The sequence below is a fragment of the Polyodon spathula genome, chromosome 18 (genome assembly GCF_017654505.1).
Source record: "Polyodon spathula isolate WHYD16114869_AA chromosome 18, ASM1765450v1, whole genome shotgun sequence".
NCBI classification, from domain to species: Eukaryota; Metazoa; Chordata; class Actinopteri; order Acipenseriformes; family Polyodontidae; genus Polyodon; species Polyodon spathula.
The window spans coordinates 15,241,600-15,251,591 of record NC_054551.1 but is presented as its reverse complement, the minus strand read 5'-3'; the positions used below and the strand labels follow the sequence as shown (position 1 = coordinate 15,251,591).

At 48.1% G+C, this 9,992-nt stretch overlaps 1 pseudogene; it reads right to left on the bottom strand.

The window, feature by feature from the left end:
* Window positions 1-783: 783 nt before the first annotated feature.
* LOC121331195 lies at window positions 784-8,493 on the bottom strand (annotated as a pseudogene).
* Between the last annotated feature and the right edge of the window lie 1,499 nt (window positions 8,494-9,992).

Genomic DNA, 9,992 nt, shown 5'->3' with positions numbered 1-9,992 from the left:
GTCACCTTCAAGGAAACATGGCGCAGTTCTGCTGACACTGCCATAAGCTCAAATGGGGGACCCATAAGGACCTGCAATACCAGTTCCAGATCCCATTTGGGGACCATACTTTTCATGGGAGGACGAAGCCTGTGAGCCCTTTTAAGAAATTGCACTGTCAGGAAGTGTGCTCCAGGGGACACAGAGTCAATTTTGTCGTGGCACACTGATATTGCGGTCAGGTAAACCTTCAGAGTGGACGTGGATTTTCCCGCATCAAACAGGTATAAGAAGGTTATTATTGTCTCAATAGGGCAGGTCACTGGATCGTGACCTTCAGCAATGCACCAGTCTTGGAAAACTTTCCATTTATATGAATACTGGGCTCTAGTGCTCGGTGCCCTAGCAGACTGTAGTGTCTGTACCACTGTATCTGGCCATCTGGGTGCAACCAGCAAAACCTTTGCTCTCTTCACCCTGATCCACTTTAGTGTCAGAGGTAATAGCGGTAGCGGAGGGAACGCATAAAAGAGCCCCTGTGGCCAGGGGTGAGCTAGCGCGTCTACTCCCAGTGGGCCCCCATCTCTCTCCAGAGAGAACCATAGGGGGCAATGAGTGGATTTGGCTGTGGCGAAGAGGTTGACTTGTCCCGCGCACATCAATGATCGCTCCAAAAGTCTGCCCTGGTGTAATAGGAGCATCTAATAACACCACCTTTTCGGTCTACATGACCTTGGCCTGCATCAGCCATAGGCGTCTGGAGGCAGCTGCCAGCGATGCTAGAGACCTGCCTGATGCCTGACCTTACTCCCACTTTAGGTCGGTCATCGCCCTTGTTACCGTCTGTAGCTCCCCCATGTTCGCCTCAGTTGCCCGCTCCTGTAGCCTCTCAGCCAGCTGCGACTGGTACAGGACCAGTATGGCCATTGCATTGGCCGCCTGGACTGATAGTGCCGCTGATGCATATGCCTTTTTCAGCATCGTGTCAGTAGTTCTACATGGTTTGGATGGGCAAGTGGGGTCTTTGTCCCCTCTGGTGAAGGTGGAGCCTTGCACCAATACTGTGACTGTGTCCCCAGTGGTGGGGAAGGTACCCAGGCCAGCTTCTAGGGCTCCTACGGTGTGAAACTGGGATTCTGGCATTCTGGAACTTGAGGGAGCAGACGCTGACTTGCCCCAAGAGGCGTGAACCAGCTCAAGGAAGTCCTGGCACAAGGGTAGGGCTTGCTGTGGGTGCCCCTTTTGCTTTAGGAAGTGGTTCCCCTTATCCTCCTGTTTTGCTGGCCAAGGAATGTCCGTGGCAGCAGCTGCGCACTGCATCAAGGCCCGAGACTCCTCCCTTTGTGAAATATGTGGAAGGGGGCGGTATAGAGCCTGCCCAATTGAAGTGGTGGGGTCAAACATGACCAACTTCGATGCTGTGAGAGCCAGCTGGTCTGGGCTTGAGGGTCTCGGTGGGACCGGGGATGGGGAGTATAAATGGGGAAGCTGAGGCTGCCCGATGGTATGGGGCAGTCTCCCCTGAGACTTCAGGACGGTCTCCAGCATGGTCTGCTGGGCCCTCACTCTCTCCGCCAGCTCCTGAAAGTGCCGCTCAGCTGAGCTTGGGCACCTTTGCGGCGACTGGGATGGAGAGCGCTTGTGCCCAGGAAAGAGAGCGGTACCTCCTTGGAGATCACCTGCCTCCTGGGGAACGTCCCCTTGAGTGGTGTCACCTAGGCGGTGACCATCTCGCCTCTGCGGATAGATGCCTACACCTCTGCCTCGGTGGTGGAGAGGGTGAAGGTGATCCAGGAGTATGAGAGAAATCCCTGATCACAGTGGCAGACGTGGTTCTTGAGGACCTTTGGAAGGTCCCTGGACCACTGTTCTCATTCTCCCCTGCTCCGGGCTGCCCTCCTGCGCTTAGTTCGTTTAGAGAACTTACGGCAGGGAGAGCAGTCCAACTCGCCTGCCAGTGCCCAGGCCGCATGGTTTTGCCCTAGGCGTCTGACGCAGGATGAATGTTTGTCCTGCCTGGGGAGCTTTGCCGTATTGGTCACACTGGTGGAAATCAGCAGAGGACACAGTGGAGCGCACTGAGATGATGCAGGACGTCGGTGCCTAGCAACGCATCGGTGCCTAGTAATATTAACTGGTGCCGAGTAATTGGTGTCGCTGTCAGCGTAGAGGGTGCACCGATTGGTGTCGGTGCCCAGAGAGCACGGATGAAGCCGGGTTGGTAATGAAGCCTGTCGGTGCCGGATCTATTGGTGCTGAGTTTATCGGTGCCAAGTCTATAGGCATCGAGGTCGGTTCCATGCAGAGCGCGGTCAGTGTTGAGTGGTTGGTGCAGAGTCAATCAGCGCCAAGGTCGGTGTTCTGACCTGTGTTGAGTTTAATCAGCGCCAAAGATGTTTTCCACCAGTGCCGAGCAATTGGTGTCGGGGTCGGTGTCGAGGTGCTGTCCAAGCCAATGCCGAGTTAATTCAGCGTAGGGGGTTAGCGTCGAGGAGAGCACGGTCGACGCCGTGATGATGTAGCCGAGTCAATTGGTGTCGGAATCGACAGTAAGCGCAGTCAAGCTAGGAAAGCCCGAGGCTTGGGAGGGTCACGTAGGCCCGAGCTGCAAATAGCTGCGGCCGAGTAAATTGGTGTAGGGGGGCGATGGCGTGAGCCTGCGGAGTCACCTTACAGCACCACAATAGCTCACAGAACGCTAATTTTGACTACACAAGGTAGTGAAAAGAGAATAACGACTGCTTACCAATCTCAAAAGAGGGGTCGAAACCAGCTCTAATCAATAATACTGACATGAGACTCAGACAACAGCAATCTTTAAAGGCACTCGAGAGTGTAATGTACCGTGTGAATAAATTTGTAGGCATGAAGAACCAAACAAATCAGCCAATTTCCAGAATAAAGACGCATGAAGCAATCTGTCACCTGTCTCAGTGAAGTGAAAGAGAAAATGGTGATATGCTACTGTGAGGACGTCCCTCTTCAGCAGGAGGTGGGAGGGACTTCCTCCTCACAGCAGGTCCCTGATAGGGGAGCTTTTTTATATATGTTCAGTGATTGATGGTGAGAAAGGGTTCCCATTCGGTAATGGTTGTCATTCCACTGAAAGGGAACCAGAGAGTTTTGATCAGACTTAATTTGTATAGTTATAGTATCAAAACTTGCCATTCCACTGAAAGGGAACTGAAAGGCACAATAATACGCAATTATATTTTGACTTGCATAAATGAATGCATAATTTCTTCATCATTTGTTTATTTGAGTTAAGTGTACCATACCCCAAATATGTAAAAACTTACGCGTTTTAAGTTAATATTAAAAATCCAAAGATAACACAAACAATACTAAACAACACATGCAATTACAAGTCCTGTATATTGCTGCAAAAATAAATGTGGCGTGTATATATATAATTCACCTTCTATTTGTTGAAAACTTAAACTCTTGATTTTTTTTTTTAAGTTAAATGCACTTGATGTAATATAGTCGTATACTTTATTACAATTACAGTAAAGTCAACTTAAAATGAATTAGTTTAATTAACAAAATAAATATATTAAATTAGATAAAAGAGAAGTGTGTGTGTGTCTCTCTGTACTCACCTCCTGAATGGTCAAATCATTTTACTAGGTTTTCCAATTTCTTTTGTAAAGATGCTCATTGTTGAAAGCATGTAAACTTCCTTCCTCCCAGTCTTTCTGGCTAGCAACCTTTTCTGCCCAGCTGTAGTGCAAGACTAGCTGCAAGTTACTGCTGTTACAGCTTACAAATTGCACATCATTCAGCATCCCCACTGCAAAAAACTGTGGATGCCATGTTTCTCCGGTGGTCTTTGTGAAACTCCACATCATTGTGTTTGTTCCTGGAATAGGACAGAAAAAACGTCTAACACAGGGTAAACTGCGGAACTGTGAAAGCGGTTGCACGTGTGTTAGGGTAACAGTGTTCATTTAGTATGTTACTTCATGCTAAAAGCATTGTTCCCCCAGTAGCACTTATAGTGCAGTGAAAAAGTATTTGCCCCCTATCTGATTTTCTGCATTTTTGCAGATTGTTCACATTGAATTTGTTCAGATCTTTTTGTGGATTGTAATATATAGAGGGAGTCTGAGAGAAAAAAATGACACCAAAGTTTGGTGCTTCTTTCATTTGTTTGGTGTGCAAGGTAATCAAACATGCAATCTTTAGATGTGAAAAAGTTATTGCCCCCCTAGTTAACTCAACCCAATTACAGGGATAATTAGGGTCAGTTGTTTGAATACTTTGGTTAACAATCAGACTTGAATTAGATCATCCCTGCCCAATATAAATCTGACTAACTTTGGCCCTTACAACCAGAGTGAGTTATGAGTTCTAGAGGTACATCATGCCATGATCAAAAGAAATTCCTGAAGACCTCCGGAAAAAAAAGTTGTTGATGCCTATCAGGCTGGAAAGGGTTACAAAGCCATTTCTAAGGCTCTGGGGCTCCAGCAAACCACAGTCAGAGCCATATTGTGCAAACGTAGAAAGTTTGGGACAGTAGTAAATCTTCCCAGGAGTGGCCGTCCTGCCAAAATCTCTCCAAAAGCAAGGCATAAAATTGTCCTGGAATCACAAAGAACCCTAGAACAACATCCAGGGATCTGCAGGCCTCTCTCGCCTCAGCTAAGGTCAGTGTTCATGACTCCACCATCAGAAAGACACTGGGCAAAAATGGGATTCACGGCAGAGTAGCAAGGCGGAAACCACTGCTCACTAAGAAGAACATGAATGCTCGTCTCAAGTTTGCCAAAAAGCATCTAGATGATCCTCAAGAGTTCTGGAACAATGTTCTATGAACAGATGAGTCAAAAGTGGAACTTTTTGGCCAACATGGGCCCCGTTATGTCTGGCGAAAACCAAACACTTCATTTCACAGAATAATCTCATACCAACGGTCAAGCATGGTGGTGGTAGTGTCATGATTTGGGGATGCTTTGCTGCATCAGGACCTAGAAGACTTGCCATCATTGAAGGAACCATGAATTCTGCTCTGTATCAAAGAATTCTATAGGATAATGTCAGGCCATCCATCCGTGAGCTGGAGCTGAAGCACAGCTGGGTCATGCACCAAGACAATGACCTGAAACACACAAGCAAGTCTGCATCAGAATGGTTGAAGAACAAGAAATTTAAAGTTTTGGAATGGCCTAGTCAAAGTCCAGACCTAAACTCCACTGAGATGTTGTGGCAGGACCTGAAACAAGCAGTTTATGCTCGAAAACCCACAAATATCACTGAGTTGAAGCAGTTCTGCATGAAGGAGTGGGCCAAAATTACTCCACATCGCTGTGAGAGACTGATCAATAACTACAGGAAGCGTTTGGTTGCAGTTATTGCTGCTAAAGGTGGCGTAACCAGTTATTGAGTCTAAGGGGGTGATTACTTTTTCACACGGGGGCACTGGGTGTTGCATAACTTTCTTTAATAAATAAATAAAATAAGTATCAAAAATTTTTGTTGTTTGTTCACTAAAGGTCCCTTTTATCTAATATTATGTTTTGGTTGAAGATCTGATAACATTAAGTGTCAAAAATATGCAAAAATGCAGAAAATCAGACTGAGAGCAAATGCTTTTTCATGGCACTGTAATCTTCCAGCTGCCTTCCAATGTTTTTGTTGTGCGGAAACAAATGTCAGAATTTGCCTTTCACATCAGACTAGCGGGCAGTGATTTCTCTGCATCTACAATGTTCATTTTGCTTATTTCTCCAAGAGTGTTTCCTTCTCCTGTTTTGAAAAAAGTCAATGTTATCGCTTAGTTATCTAATTTTTTTAACAACATCAATTCAGTATTGTTAAAGTGAGAGTTATAACGCCTGCAATAAAAACATGATATTTAACATGCTAATACACAAATATAAAACATGATATTTCTTTTCCATGACTGTCACAAAGACGGCCGAAGTGGGCCGCGTCAGAACCAGGAAATGATGAACACAACAGACAGGACGGATGAGTTGAAATGATGGGGACGCTTGCTTGCGCCGGTTTATTGTAAATAAAAGGTTTAACAAACAAGAAAACACTGGACACGGCACTTCACGCCAAAATAAAGAGACAAACAATAACGGACTAACACTTAACAAAACGGCGAGCAGAACGACAGACTAACAAACACGATGAGTTTAAACAAACAAGTATCGGGCTGGTCCCACCAGCACGTAATAGCAATTGATTCTAAACTCTATTTGGTTTCTCCTCCTCTCTCTCCTGTTCTCCACTCACCGAACAACAAACCGCGAGTGGGTGAAAACATGTTGCTTTTATGCAGTTATACCAAGACTCGACTGCTAATCAATCATTCAATTGGAGTCTCGGTACAACTGCACGTGAATTAATAAAGTGCAATTCCCTGTGCTCACATATTATTACTTTTTACTTGCATGTGAAGTGCTGTGCAATCCTCATGCCTAAATACAAATATACATTTTAAACACTCGTGTTACAGACCCATTTATATCCTGTGTACCAATGACTATACACCAACATTTAACACACCACACGCAACATATAACAGATAATATACACATGGGTGGGAACTTTGTCACATATACCCCCCCCCCCCCCCCCCCGCGTGCAAAGCACACCTGGACTGTCAGTGGCAACCTACCCCTGCAAAGCACACATGGCCTCAATGGCCACCTCCCCCCTTAAAAGCCCAAAAGTCCAGCACAAAGTCCTTCAGGGGGCTTCAGGGGGCCTACAGGTCGTAAGGCTGTCATCATTGCTGCTGACATCGGGGTGGCATACTCCTGCCAGGGTAGTCCTGGCAGCGGAAAGGCTGCTTGGGGGGTGGTCTCCTGACCTCCCCCCTTCTTCGGAGCCGGCAGCTCCCCTTGGTGGGGCTCCGACCACAGTACTTCCGGCAGCGAAGAAACTGCAGTGGGAGCAGGTCTCCTGACCTCCCCCACGATCTCCGGCAGCGAAAAAGCTGCAGTGGGAGCAGATCTTTTTTGGTCTCTCAGGTCTAGTCCTGCAGACTTGCCGTTCCTTAGTTGCTTGATGGCCATGCGGATCTCCTCCTTAGTAGGTATACTGCAGTCGATCGGCAGGTCGCTATAAGCCGGCTGGATATTCGATGGTTCCTGTGAAGCTGGTCTGTTCAGCAAATCCTCAAAATGCTCCACCCATCTGTTCCTCTGCCCCTCTTCATCTGGTATTGTCCTCCCTTCCTTGTCCTTCACGGGTCTTTCTGGTTTGCTGAACTTTCCTGACAGCTTCTTGATGGTGGCGTACAGGTCCTGCATGTTTCCCTGGTGAGCTGCTTCCTCTGCTTCTGTTGCCAGTGACTCCATGTAGTTGCTCTTGTCTTTTCACTTCAGAATACTCTTCCTGTGCCTTGGCTTTTCCAGCTCGCATGCGACTGTTGTTGACTGCCGCCTTCTTCATTTTCCTCTTCTCTGTCATCTTCAAAGTTTCTACAGACATCCATTCCTTTTGGTTGTGTTTCTTGATGCCCAGGACTTCTTGACAGGTTGATGATAGTGCCTCCTTTACTCCTTGCCATTTCTCGTCGATGGTCTTTTCCTCTAGCAGCTCTTGTAGGACCTGAAACTTGTTGGAGAGTGAGATGGTGAACTCTTCTAGCTTGGTTGGGTCTTTCAGGAGCATGGTGTTGTAACGCTGACGTTGGTTGGTTCCTCCTATCCAATTCCTCTTCAACTTAAGCTGCATCCGGGCAACAAGGAGATGATGGTCTGAAGCAATGTCTGCTCCTTGTTTGACACGTACATCCTGAAGAGATCTCCTGAACTTCTTCCTGATGCACACATGGTCAATCTGGTTCTCTGTCGACAGGTCTGGTGATACCCACGTCGCCTTGTGTATCCTTCTGTGATGGAAGAAGCTTCCTCCAATGACCAGGTTGCCTGTGACGCATACGTCAGCAAATTGCTCCCCGTTGTCATTCATCTCACCCAGCCCCTGCTGCCCCATGACCTCCTCATAGCCCCTGTTGTCACTGCTGATCTTGGTGTTGAAGTCGCCCATGACGATGATGACGTTCCGTCCTGGACGGTCCTGTACAATGGTAAGCAGTCTGTTGTAAAAGTCCTCCTCGTCCTCCTTTTCACTGTCATTCGCTGGTGCATAACACTTGATGATGTCCATGTTGATCCTCCTCTTTTTGGTACGGAAGGAGGCTGTGACAATCCGTGGGCCATGTGCCTCCCACCCAATGAGCGCTCCCTGGGCTGTCTTAGATAACATCAAGGCGACTCCCTGGGTGTGCGACGCGTCTTCTTCCTTATGCCCCGAGAACAGCAGCAACTTCCCTGTGGCAAGCCTCCTCTGACCGGAACCAGTCCATCTTGACTCGCTCAGTCCAAGGATGGCAAGGTTGTAATTCCTCATCTTGGCAGCCACTTGTGCAGTCTTTCCTGTTTCGTACATGGTGCGCACGTTCCATGTTCCGATGGTGATGGTGGTCCTGGTGGAGATGACGGTCATCGGCCTGGCAGCTTCCAGAGACTGGCTTTCACTACCCGGCATCATAAAACCACCAGCTGGAGATCCATCATCTCCCAGTACCGAAATGTTTGTTGATGTATCTGTTGGCGTTTCTGTAGCAATGGGTTTTTCTATGGGGAGGGGTCGCTAGCCCCTTGCCCAACCCTCCTCCTTTCTCATCACAGGCTTGGGACCGGCAATGGCGATACTTTACCCACTCTTCAGCCAGAGCTGGGAAGAGGAGCAAGTTCCTTCAGAGTGGAAAGAGGGCTACCTCATCAAGCTCCTGAAAAAAGGTGACCTCAGCTCTTGCTACAACTCCAGAGGATAACGCTGCTGTCCATCCCAGGAAAGGTGTTCAACCGAGTCCTATTGAACAGGATGAAGGACGCTATCGACCCCCAGCTCCGAGATCAGCAGGCTGACTTTCGCAAGGATAGATCCTGCACTGACCAGATAGTGACGCTGTGCATCATCTGGAACAGTCACTGGAGTGGAACTCGCCCCTCTATGTCAACTTTACTGCCTATGAAAAGGCATTTGACAGCGTAGACAGACAGACCCTCTGGAAGCTGCTGAGACACTACGGTGTGCCGGAGAAGATCATGAACATCATCCGAAATTCCTACGAGGGGGTGACCTGCAGGGTGGTCCATGGCCGGCAACTCACCGATGCCTTCCAAGTAAGGACAGGAGTGAGACAAGGATGTTTGCTGTCACCTTTCCTGTTCCTGCTCACGATAGACTGGGTTATGAAATCATCATCAACCCAAAAGCAGAATGGCATCCAATGGACTCTCTGGACACAGTTGGACGACCTTGATTTTGCCGACGCTCTGGCCCTTCTCTCCCACACCCAGCAACAGATGCAAGAAAAGACCATCACTGTTGAGGAAACCTCAGCTTGTTTGGGCCTCAGCATCCACAGGGGAAAGAGCAAGATCCTCAAGGTCAACACAGCAAATACCACACCCATCAGGCTGGAAGGTGCAGCACTAGAAGAGATGGAGAGCTTCACCTACCTTGGCAGCATCATTGACAAACAAGGTGGGACAGATGCTGATGTTAGAACCCGAATTGGCAAGGCAAGGGCGGCTTTCCAACAACAGAAGAATGTCTGGAGATCCACAGACCTGACAGTCAACATCAAGACCAGGATCTTTAACACCATCGTGAAGCCTATCTTACTTTATGGAGCCAAGACCTGGAGAACCACTGTCACCACCATAAAGAGAATCCAGACTTTCATCAGCACCTGCCTCAGAAGGATTCTGTGAATTCACTGGCCAGACAGAATTAGTAACGAACAACTGTGGCAGCGGACAAGACAGCAGCCTGCAGAAGAAGAGATCCTCCAAAGACACTGGAGATGGATCTGCCACATGCTCCGCAAGCCTGCATCCAGCACCACAAGGGAAGCCCTCACCTGGAACCCGCAGAGGAAAAGGAAGAGAGGTCGCCCAAGGAATACATGGCGTCGTGACCTGGAGGCAGACATGAAGAGGAGAGGCCACACCTGGGGACAGCTGGAGCGACTGGCT